This window comes from Ammospiza caudacuta, chromosome 2 (genome assembly GCF_027887145.1).
Source record: "Ammospiza caudacuta isolate bAmmCau1 chromosome 2, bAmmCau1.pri, whole genome shotgun sequence".
NCBI lineage: Eukaryota > Metazoa > Chordata > Aves > Passeriformes > Passerellidae > Ammospiza > Ammospiza caudacuta.
The window spans coordinates 19,294,376-19,307,587 of record NC_080594.1 but is presented as its reverse complement, the minus strand read 5'-3'; positions in this window follow the sequence as shown (position 1 = coordinate 19,307,587).

The window sequence follows — 13,212 nt, the reverse complement described above, 5'->3', positions numbered from 1 at the left end:
AGCTTCCTCCTATCATTTCCAGATTGTGCAGTGCTTTGCAGTAGTGGGTAAGCAGCATCTTTTCAGTATGCATAAACAGTTGCTGGCAAGAGTAAGAGGCCTAATCCAGACAGTTAAAACTTCCATGGTGTAGTTTCTTACATGTCAGTATTAGTACTATTAGTGTCCTGGATTTTTACCCATATTAATAACACCACACCATGGAGCCTCTCATACCTCTTCATTGCTAAAATCCTGTCAAAGCAGGTAATTACTGAGCAATATAAGTGATGTAGGCACTTAACAGTATACATGAACCTCATTTTAAAGGTTGTTTTATTTTGTTGTTAACAGATCTCTCTATTACACTTGATACCTTTGCTGTCCCTTTCAGAAAAGAGGCCAAGACAAGAACACCTTGCATGTAATGTAGTTTTTTACAGCTGTACAAAATGGATGTACAATGCTCCTAAGTAGAACAATTGTGTTTTGTGTCTGCTTCATACAGTTACAAATGGCTCGTGAGTTAGTTGCAAGGCAGGCCACCTATTAGGTCCGTAGAAGCACAAGGATTTTTTCACCTCCTAAGAGAGATGAGTAAGCTGAGGTATGCTAGTATGTTCAGAAAACAGAATGTTTGCATTTCCACTGCCTTTGATTTATTCTGTCCATAGTGAAAGAGAGAACTGTATTTTCTTGGGTTGTCAATACAGGATCTTTTGCCAGCACTGAAGTCATGAAGAGGAGAGAGGGAGAGGATAGTAAATATTTCTGGGTCTCTATTTTTTTGCATATGATTTCAAGCAAATTAATCTCTTTTTTTGCCCACTTGGAGATATTTCTGGCTTTCATCAGCCACTGTTATCAAGAGTTTTGAGGTGTTAGCAAGTGTCTCTGAGGAATTTTTCAAGGGACAGCAAGACAAGTAGTGCTGAAATTTTTTTAGTTGCTTGCTGATTAGTATTTTAGAACTCCATCCACACAAGTTGCATTTCTAGATTTTTCTGCAAAAACTTGTGTCATCGGATGGGACTTTTCTGTCACTTGTGTGTAACTAGTATTAGTTTTTGAGAGTGATGCCCTGACCCTACCTTGTGGCAGGCTCACGTGGGCTGCAGTGCACAGCCAGCCTGCACTAAAGTCGGTGCAGTTCAGCTCAGATAAAGCATTTGCTCTGTTGCCTGCACAGTGGGATTTGGGGCTTCCAAGTTGCATGTCCATGGAATTTGTGTGAGTTCATCTGGGCTTGCCTGCTTTGCACTCAACTGGCGGCAGAGTATCTCCCTGTCAACTGCATGTCCCCTCCTAATTAACCCATGGCACAACATGAAAGACATGTCTGTGGTCTGTCAAGAGAGAAAAAATATTTCCATTCACTTTGTTCTTATTTAAGGATAACAGGAAAAATAGTAGCATTGATGTAAATAATATTAATTTATACTATATATATTTTTTTTTAACTCCCCTCCTTTGTGGCCTGCCATGGAGCTCAGTAGTGTTGGGGAGGGGACCGAGTTGGATCCCTAATTACCATCTTCTCTTCTTCTCCTGCCCAGGGCAGAATCTACCTGCTGCTGTGGAACTGACCTGGTAGCTCTTCCAGGTTTAGGTAGACGTGTGTTCCATGGTCAGTGTGCATTTATTCCCATAATAAAAAGGAAGCTTGGGCTAGCCAGCTGCAGCCTGAGCCTGCAGGCCCTGGATCCCTCTGAGCTGCTGCCATGGCTGACTACAAGTGACGGTTGTCATGTGAGCAGGGAAGGGAAGGGAGGCCATAAGGCAACTCTGGGAGCATATGCTTTATCTGCATTCAGCTTTGCACACAGCCCGGGCAGAAGCATGGCGAAGAAAGGGTGAGGCAGATGCAGCCTCATGGAGCATGTCCCACCTCTGTTGCTTTTTTCTTGTGGCCTGTGCCCACCCACAGTCCATGGAATAGCATGGCATCCTCCAGGTTAAAAAACACTGGAGCAGGACAATGCATTAGTGGGCCTATTTTCCTCCCCAATGCACTTGTATAACATGGTAACATTAATAGCAATTTATGTGCAAGCAGTGAAGGGAGGAGGCATTTTAGCTGAACTAAAGCTGCAGAATATTCACTGCAGAGTAGGAACAGAGCCACAGGATCAGTGCAGGACAGCCATTCTTCAAGAAGCACACTTCTAGGAAGTCTATTGTTCCCACCTCAGCTCCACTTTCAGTTTCTTGAGAACTCAACAGAAGTTTGTTGAAGTCAAAGAAAGAGCCAACTTGTTCTCTTGGTTTCTCTGTAGGAGGACAGTTATACTCTGACTATATTTCTTTGTTCCTATTCCTTACCTCTGTTACGTCTGTTCTTTCACAACATTAAAATAATCAGGGTACTTCATAATTTTGAGATGCTGCTTCTGAGTGTTGTTTTTCTATACTAGTGCATCTAGTTATCTAATTCCTACTGTCTCCTACCAAGTGGTTTGTTTGGGTTTTTTTTAATGCCTCTTTTTACTGGAGGAGCATTAGTAACTGCAACCCTTTAACAGAACCAGACATTAAGAGCATTAGATCCTACAAACAAACTCTGGCCTAAGCTGCTACCACTTTCATTTGACAAATTAGACACAAGAGTAGGACGGGGAACAGACAGGTGAATGACCTGCCAGGAGTCTCACTTTGGAAGCAGCAAAGTCAAAAATCAAGTCTGAGCTTCTAAATTCCAGTGCATTGTTCCATCCATTTCTTTCTCTGCTGCTCTGAGATTTCTTTCATAGTGCCTCCCTTTATTAGAAAAATATAACTACAACTTGAGGACCTATTTACCTTTTTTTCCTGTTTCAGAAGGAATGAATAATAGGCTAGCCAGAACATCCGCATCCATTTGAGTCTATCATCTCTGTAAAAACCTCCATCTGACCCTGGAAGACATATATATGTTAAGGTAATATATATTAGCTAACCATTTTAGTGTACATGAAGTGTACAATGTCGAGAATAGTGAAGCACATGTCTGCTAATTGCTAAACTCAGTAGATTTTTCTTGTCTTTATACAAGTATACTGCAGTACCCAAAATATGTAAATCAGGTCAGACCTGCCTGCCTGATGTTGTGTAGCCTTTTGAGTTAGTCTAGTGCAAGCAAGTCAGTTTCCATTGCCAATGACATACCAAAGCAGTGGGTCTGTCATTCACACCCAGTAACTTGGGATTCCTTCCCTGTTAAAAGTTTGGCCAAGGCATAGCAGCTTTCCCACAATACCACACTTCCAATTTCTACAATTCTGCTTTAATCCTCATGTAAACTGCAATAATATTTAACTGCTTTGAGCATAAAATGTAATTGGAACTCATATTTCAGTTTTAGATTGTTTGCCCCTTATTACAGTTTAGTGCCATCAAGTAGGTTTTTTCCTCTTCCACCCAAGGGTCTCTTTTACATATTTCTGCTTCTGGTATTATTCAAATATTTATTTTTTGCTTATTATTCCTTTTCTAAAAATGTTCATGGTGTTTTAAAGAAACTACAGCTCTGTTCTAGTGTCTTTCTTCAACCTCCAGAGCACCACCAGAGACCTCAACGCTACCTCCCAAATATGTATTTACTTCTATCTAGAAGAACGAGGACAATCAAGGAGCAAAAAGTTCTCAGCCTGGTAGCACCACTGCTTAGCTGAAGAGCATGTTGTTGAGTCTGTGCTTGACAAGTGCCAAGTGCCTGCAGTGACTCAAGTGAATGAGCAGCACCCACTGGGTCCAAGCATGAATCCTTGCAGCCTGGTGAGCTTCCCAGATGCATGTCTCACTGCCCCACTGCCACGCCTGGAGTTATGTTCATTCTGAGACCACAGCATGCTTTTTTGGCCACACAGTGTTGCTACCATTCATAAAGTAAACAAAGCAAGTGACCATTTGACCCTGAGTAACAAGAGCATGCATTAGTCATTGTACTACTCAAAGACAAGGTATTTGACTCTTTTTATATCTAGGGAAATACAGAGCACTGCAGGTGTAGCATTATGGATCTTGTTCATGTCTGCAAGAGAGAGGAAAGAGGCAGAGATAAGAATTTTATTCCTTCAGGCGGTGGCTATGTGACACAGTGAAGACAGTGGACACTGTGAAGAAGTCCTGGCTCAGCTCCTGTCAAAGAGAAAAAAGCGCCCAATCCAGTGGAATGCAAAGACAGGGAATCATATCTGGTGTTTCCTTTTAGAAGCATTGCTTTTGGAATTAAAATTTTCACCTTTAAAGAAAGATGTTGGGCGGGGAGCAAAACTGGATGGATCTTGAGGCCTTCTAGAGAAAAAAAAAGGAAGGAATAAAAATTCATGTATCGGACTAGTGACACCTACTATAAATATTCTTACAGGATCAAGGCTGTGCCCTGCTTCAGTGCATCCAGGTGAGAGGCCTCGTGAGAGGAAATTAAATCAGAACATTGTTTCTGTCCCACTAGGTTCAAACTGAAAAGAAGGTGAAACCTTAGAAGGGCACTTTCTCCTGCTCCTCCCTGTTCCAACATGAGAATTGTTGGCAGACCAGCCTGTAAGAACTAGCTCTTTTGGAAGTATATGGTGTGCCTTCCTGTGTGCCTTCTTAATGGGGCTTTTTCCTGACATCAGCAGGTTCTTGTGGCTTTCCCCAGTGCCAGGTGCTGCAGCAAGGAAGATACTTTACTCTAGAAAGCAGGCAAATTCCACACTGTCATTCTGTCAGCCCTACTTGGTTTAGCCCTCCAACACTGGTGGTGGGTGTGCATTTCCCCTGTTCTGATTGCCTGCAGCTCTAGCCTAAATGCTTGCTTGTATTGAAATCTGTGTATCACTAAGTTAAATCCTTCACTGATTGTAATGCTGTGTCTCCTTATAATTTTGTAAATGTAAGTGGAGCTGATCCATATTTTAAGTTTTAACTCCATCTGCAAACAAACAGTTTGATAGTACTAGGCCATTTCTTTTCAAATTATGAGTTTCACAAGTTACTGGTTTGGAGGGGTTATATTTATGTCTGTGAAGGGAAGGGGAGGTAAAAGTGCCTATATCTGCATGCAAAAGTTAAAATTTTCAAATGTTTTCAAATTTAGGCATTTTTATGTTTCATATTTAAAACAAAAAAGTCCTTAAAAATACTCCAACCAGAAACAGAGCATTTTCATGGCCTTCAATGTCAATTTTCAACAAAAAAATTGAAAAATAATCAGTCCAGGTTATCACGAGTGATCTGTTGTCTTCTTTTTTTTTTTTTTAACTTCCAGCACTTTGAAAAGTCAGTGGTTTTTGTTGCCATGTCTGCATTTTTTTCAAACTGAAAATCTGAAAATGTGCCTAGTGAAAGGCATGCAGAGATCTATGGTGAGATTTATGGTCTGTGATGAACTGGGTGTTCATAAAGAAACCTTAAATCTGTGCCTCTGTTGAAGTCCTACTGAGAAGAACTCAAGTCTTGCATGCTCAGCAGTGCTTAGATTAATAATTTTTCCCCTTCATTCTTAAATTTTCAGATGACTGTTGCTTCCACTTTTTCTGCACATATTAAAACCTTATTTTTAAAAGTCCTAGAGCTCCTTACTTTAAAACCTAGGTCCCAGGTAAAGGGGGATTTATATATCTTCTGTTAACTTTGAGGGAACTGTTCATGCATATGAGCTTAAGCCTCTGCATGATCTTGGTTCTTCCAAAAAGACCTGCCCAGAAACAAGTGACTTTGGCCTCAAAGGTCTGTCACTTCTTCATCTTTGTTGTGAAGATAGAGCTTTGAGCTGCAACACAATTCTTGCTTCAAAACTGTACAGCTGGAGAGCAAAATCCTGACCGTGATGGAGCTCATTCGCTACTGCAGAATCTTCTGCTATCATGAGTTTGTAAATACTTGCCAGGATCTCTTATTTTGCAATACAGATGGCAACAGCTAAACAGAAGACCTGGTCTGAGATTTCTCATTCAGCCAGTGTTACTCACCACATTTTTGTTAATGGAAAGAATTGAGGGATTTAGTTTGTGTAACTTTTGCTTATATAGCTTTAAGTTTATTATCATTTTTCTCATTGTGCTTCTGAGTGCTTGTATGCAGTGCTCTCTTTGCTTTCACTATTTCATGAATAAGCCTGAAATAAGATGCTGAATTGTCCACAAAGGTGAAACTTTTCCTGGCTGCCCCCAGAAACTCAAAGACAAAGTAGCAATGCTGTGTGAACCCATTCTAAGAAGGTTGCTGTACTAAACACTGAAAAAGTTCTTGGAAAGGACCACATTCATGTAAATCAATGCAGGGCAGTCCTCGAACTCTGCCCTTCTGCTGGCATTGGTATAATTTAGATCTCAGCATCTTTGTATCCTCACATGCAGGTGTAACAGGCATGTGTAGATGAGCGGAGCAGAAGCGGTGACCATGCACCCTCTTCTGTTTCCTTTCCTTACCACACAGAGTGTTAACTGCTGTGGGAAGTGTTAGTTCCTTAAGGAAAAATCCTCCTTGTATTTTACATCATACTTGACAGGAACCCCTGCACCTTACAATTTCAAATGAATACATTTCATTAGAAATTTTTCTTATTTCTTATGCAACATGTGCCAAGCAGAATGTTTATCTTCGTTGAATTGTTTGAATTTGCTATCAAAATAAGTAAATAAAGACATTAAGTGTAAATGACATTTCCCTATGGACATTCTCATAAAAACAAACAAACAAACAAACAAATGTGCAAACAAACAAAAAGCAAATAAAACCCAAGCAGCTGTCTGGCAAGAGGAAAATTGTATGAGTAAAAATATCTGCTTGCTTGATTCCACATGCAGCTGTTTTTCAGGGAATGGAAATGCTTCATTGTGGAGGCCTCTAACCTCATACAGGCAGAACCTGATTACGTGAGGCTGGATTGTGGAGCTGTAATATGTGTTGGCAAGCACTTTCTCAGCAGGTACAATGACATAAGTAAGTGCCCACCAGCACAGAAAAGGTCCTCACAGTTCCACCTGCCTGTTGATATACTTACAGAGTGAATACTGGACTGAACTCCATTGTACACACAAGTTAACTAGCAGAAAGAGCTAAATACATGGAAATGGGCTAAGCATGAAGGCCTGAATACAGATTATTGCCAGGGGTAAATTCAGTTACACAAAACATACATTCTTCCAGCATGTTTGTCGGGGTCATCCCATGCACACAGGGCTGAACATGGCCAAAATAAAACCGTTTTTTGTAATTTTGTGCCTTTCAAAATAGGAAAAAAACCCAATGGATTAAAACCAAATATGTCCCTGAGGATTCAAACATTTTATTGGCATACCTATTTCCAGAATGTTCTATCATGTTTCTGAAATGGGGCAGGGAAAACAAAGACACCATTAAGATATGGTGTACACAAACAGAAATGTGGACTGAAACTACTGGACATCAGTTATGGTTGGAAAAAGCTTACTGGGAGCTAAGACAAGAATAACTTCAGCTATCTGCTAGTTTAATAATTTGAGATGTTTTACTATAATGAATTCTTGAATGGAATATCACCAATCCAGACGAACTGGCAGCAGTGGCCTCAAATCGGTGCCCGGTGGGAGAGCCTCGTTCCGTGGGTGCTCCCTGAGCTGCTTTGAGTGTCAGTGCCTCCACGTGGTTCAGCACCTGGGTACTGCACATACCTGGGGGGGGCTTGGGCTTGCATGGCCCTTGCCAGCAGAATGGCTGGAGAATAAGACCTCTCCTAACATTCAGGTTAGGCCAAGGCTGTCTGTAGTCCTGTAAGAAAGTAGCTTTTAGGAAAATGAGAGGGCAAGGGCCACCATATGTCAAAACCCTGTTATTGAAGTAAGTAGTTCTATGCTAGGGTTGTTTTGTAGTTCTTTTGCAAGTGTTGCCTCTGTATTAACTTGGTTTGATTTCTGATCATAAGCATTGCCCTCCAAGGGAAAAAGTCTTGCTGACTGTTGATTTGTTGTGTTTTCTGCTGAGTTGTTCCATCACGGTAGGAAAGGCTGGAATGCCCCTTGTCCTCCAAGACACATTCAAGCAAGAATTTGGGGCACGCTCTGTTTTATTATTTTCATCACCTTCACTTTCTGATCTTTTCTCTGCATTGTTTTTTTACCATGCTCATGCTTGGGTGGAAATTGTCCATTGTTGTTCCCACTTATTTATTTTATTGCTTTTCTTATGTCAGAATCTCTCTTTATGCTGACCACAGCCTTTGCCGTGCTTTCAATTAAGGAAAAATGAGTTTGTTCACATTTATACTCCTTTATGATTTAGGGCCAGTAACAGATAGAGAATCCTTCTTCAAAAGTAGTTTTTATATAATCAGCTGTGATGGTTTAATGAACAGGCCCAGAAACTTTTTAGGCATTTTCCTGTTACCATGAATAGTGATGCATTTTCTGTAAGGGTAGTATTAGATTTTGGCTAGAAAATTGCATGGTTGTTACCTTCTCTGTTACTGTTCATCACCTTCCCCAAAAAAGGCCTAGCTGGTATAATCTTGTTGTTTTTGTTGGAACACAACCTCTCATTTAAAATATTGCTGTGACCTCTTGTTCTCCAGCTTTATTCAGAGCTTTTACAATGACACTGAAGAAAGCCCAGAGTGTGGTTTTGTAAGATTATTATCCCTGCAAAGACATCTATAGGGGTAGCCTGCTTTCCTTGTGGCAGTAACCAAACACATATGTTGACAATGGAACTAATTTCTTTCTTTTTCAAAACTTCAGTGTGCTTTGAGAAATTTTGTGTATTGCTTCTTAATAAATTTTATGATGAACAGGCATGTGTGTATGTGTGAAAAAAAAAAGAGGGGAATAATATCCTACAGTATTCAAAAGTTTCAGTATAGTGACTGTCCTAGACCACTTTTGTACTCCTTTATGTATGATGTAGTATTTTAGCATTATAAAAAGACAACAGCCAATTTCTTTAGGTGTTCTTTTAGAAGCCCTCATTTTCTCACTATCCATGGATTCAGAGATAATACAAACAAGGATGCTAGCACAGACTGTTTCACCATTTAGCCTTTCACAGCACATGGTGCTTGATAATAGCATCCTGTTGATCTTTGTCCTCTGTATTGGGCTCTGTAAAAAGCTGTTAGGAAACAGTTTTAGAGCTGGGGACTGATGAAGGCATAGGATGCTGCTGTGTCTTTGTTTCAGCCACAGATTTTATGGAAGTATTAAAGGATTATTTCTTATCTCTGGCTAAATCTAAGGTTTCATTCCCAATGCTAACAAAATAACACCTTTCTTTAGTATAAGACATACATGCCTTCACAAATATTTTAAAAACAGTCATCCATCATGTGTTGTAACAGAAAATTAACCATCAAGAAGCAGACTTCCTAGCTTATTCTCCAAGGGTGGAATTCAATTATGCAGAGGAATCAAACAAGGTGTATGTACTATCCTAGTACATAAGGATGTATGTTTGTGCTGACTTTTTACACACAGGTAAAGTCTACCACAAAGAAACAATTTTTCGTTGTGTCAGAGTACCACAGTAAATTAAATTTTGTCTGTAGGAACCCTGTCAGTATTGTGTATGAAAGATAGAAGATTTGCAGAGTGGATTTTTATGCCCACTGGGCCTGGCTGATGCCCAGCTGAAGTCAGGGGAACTTTTGCAACTCCTTCCAAAATCAACAGAATGGCTCACTCCGTATTTCTCTTGCTAAGCCAGTTTTCTGATATTTTCAGGCACTCATGCTCTCCAGCTTGGAATCCCCACAAGGTTGGGTTTCATAACAAAAGGCATCCCTCATTCTTTTAAATCTGAATAGACAGAAGAGAGCAAGGTGAGTAACATTTTTTCCTTGCTAATCTTGTTGGGATGCTGAAGGTGTGCCACAGATTACTTGAGGTTTCCATGGATAAGGTGTGAATGAAGACTGCAGCAGTTTGAAGTGGTGTGAAGCAAAGTGGTGTGTTGGTTTTGTAGGTTTTTCTTCTTAATTCACTGGAAAGCACCACTACCCTAGTACCATTCCCTCAGCTATTTGCATTTTAGCAATGAGTGTCACCTACTTAAAAATACTTAATATTGTCCTCAGTAAATGACCTCTTGTAGTCCAAAGCAATCTGTTGTTCTAGAAAGGTTCCTATCTCCTTACAGAGAGCTTACAGCACTTTGCAGACCCAACACAGCACCCTTCAAGTAAGCAGAAAGTCTCCCATTGACCTCAAGGGTTTAGATAGGGCGCCCTGTGGACTGCACAAGACAGGTAACACCATCAAAAGCACCTAATAACTACTGACAGTCAGTAGGTCTTCATCTCCAAATCACTTGGGCTGGCTGCATTCTCAGCAGTACAAAACACATAAATGGTACTCAATGATAAGCCTAAAAATTCTTCTAAGTACAAAAATACTTCTGTTTAGGAAAATTATAATTTTATGCTTTTCTTTTTTTTTTTGGTCAATATCTTTGTAAGCATCCCTTTAGTCATAGTATTTTCATAAAGTACAAATATGTACTATGTGTCAAAATAAAATATTTATTGAATACATTTACTTTGTGTCTGTTGAGTTATGAGAGGACTCTGAAGTGCTTCTTTGTTGCACCTGTTGAGGCCATTTTACATTCTCTCTTGGCTGGAGACAATGAAAATTTGAAGCCTCACAGTTCTGCAAAAAGAAATCCTTGAAGAGAACTTGAATTAAAATTGAACACAAGCATTCACTGTTTCTGGCACTCCAGGAACAAGAACAGAACCACTTAAATCCTCAAGGTGTGGACAGTTGTCCCTACCAGACCCACCTCTCATTTGTGTGTGGGATGATATGAAACAGTACTGCAGACTGATGGCTCAGCTTGTGCAAGGATGCCCGAGGTGAGCTGTGGCTTTCCTGATGTCCCCAGAGGAGGCAAAGCCCAGGGATTGGTTTCTTTGCTTCTCTCTTTCTTGCAAGGAGAAAGAGTGTGAGACAGTGGAGGATGGAGACTCTCACACCATGGCCTGCATCCCCCAAACACTAGAATGGTTTTTTAGATGACTGTGACATAACTGAAGGTAGGGACCCCTATGACCTCTGAGAAGAGAAGGGAATGTACCTTTCCCCAGCTTTCAGGAAGTTTGCATGGTAGCTAAGAAACTGAAGAAAATTCAGGCATTGGCAGAAGTCCAAAAAACCAGCCTTCAGTCCCTACAACTGGTCCTTCCTGTCAGAGAAATTTACTCTGGGGCAAGGAGCTAGTCTGCAGACATGGCCAGCAGCAGATACTCATCCTGGGTTTATTTCACAGAAAGTGGTAAGTTGATGACAGCTCGTCAGAAAGCAGGCGAGGCACCCTCCCAGAGCCTCAATGTCCAAGCAAGCACCACCAGAGTGGACGTGGGCATTGGAAGCTCAGACCTTGACTTCATGTGCAACTCCCCCTTGAGATGCCTGGTGCTGCAGCTGTTGCCATCTTCTGGGGCTGCTTCACGAGATTCTCTCAGTCCTCACTGCGTGGCTTTCCCTGAGTATCTGTTAAAAGAGGTGAAGGACAAACAAAGGCATTGTTATCCAGTTATGTACTGTAATTCACATAAAAATGTAGAACTTTGGGCACAGTTTTTTAAGGAGAATCTGTGAATGACTAACTGGGCCTGTGTACAGATTCATAACTAAAGGGTTTGTGAATGGGGAGATTAAGTTGCATTGCAGCTCTTTTTGTTAAGTGATCGGGTCCTTTGGATACGTAAGCAATAGATTATAAGGCCTAGAACAAATAAAATTAGGTGGTGATCCACTTTAGGCTAGATATCCTTCAGCTCTCACTGTAAGTGGTGAAGAGAACCTACAGGCTCCCCTTGGACCTGCACCCACTGTGGATTTCTTTTGGTGGTTGCTCAGCTCCCTTACTGTCTACATCCAGAATCTGATGAGAGTGTCTTTTGTCAGAGTCATGTACATGCCTGAAGTGAGTGGTGTCACAGTTCCATTAAGCTTTCCTGTATGAAGATTTAGAAGAACAGAGAACCTAGAAAATGCTAATTTCCTGCCTACCATATTTAAATTTCCTATCTACTGGATTTAAATTAAGCATACAGGGATGACTGCCTCAAATAATCTAGTTTATACAGTACAAACACATTCTTCAACCCAAGACCTAATTCAACAACTATTTTATTTCCTCACCCTGTTACAATCATTGCAACCATCAATACAATGCAATTATGCTAAATCCAACACAGGACACTAGTTACTTTTACTGATACAGTGGGATATTGACTGCCAGAGAATGGGAGTGAGGGTCTATCAAACAGAAGAGAGCAAATAACAAGTGGTCCTTCAAATGATAATTCTAATTTCTGAAAAAAAAAAAAAAGAAATATCAATATCAATTCCTTTCTTTTATCTTTTTGTATCATATCAAACAGAAGGAGGTCTTGACATTCTTTGAAAGCTGCTCAGAAGCTTCCACATGAGTTATGCAAAAAGAGCTGCAGCTGACACATAAAAATTCTTTAAAAACAATTCTGCAACTGTGGCTAGATCCATTGGGATTGAATAAGACAGTCTTTAATTATAGCACACCTGAAAAGCTATGGATAGGCAGAATGTTTCCAGAGTTTGGCTGGACCTTGAGAGCTGTTTGTGGAGACAACCCTTTCACATGTTTTAGATGGGATGTTACAGGGATGAGCTTATGCAGTTGCCTGTATGATCAGAACCAAAGTCCCTGCATGGTTGATTTTGAAAAGATTTAACACTCTGCAGGCAGAGACCTAATATTGAAATAAATACATCTCTGTGAGGTGCAAGCTCAGGTTAAGCGTGTCCACAAGCTTTTGCAAGAAGGGTCTGATGCTGTGAATATGTGCAGAAACTCTGTTTAGTACTTCCTCAGTTTACTTCAGTCAGGGGACATGTTAAAAAGTCTATGTGCATTGCTGTAGAATTATACTGTAAGCTGTATAAAAAATAACATTTTCTGGCCAAAAAAATTCCTGTTGTTTTAGCAGATTCTTTTTCCTTGACAGAAAATGTATTGATCTGATCCTGGGAAAGTGAATGTAGTACTCAACAGAACAGTTCCTGCCATATAATTTTGATGCTCATAAGGTTGTGTCATATTTCATATGAAAAGACTCTGTCAACTTCCACTGACTGTTGAATCTTAAAATGATTCATCCACACAAATATATTTTTCAGGAAAGCTTCTGAAGCAGAAAACTGATTTCATTGCAAAATAACAATTTAATTAAACGTATGTTTATTTTAGAAGTATGTACATCTCTATATATGTTTATTTTCTCTTTTTTAATTTTTGTGGCTCCTATGGAAATAC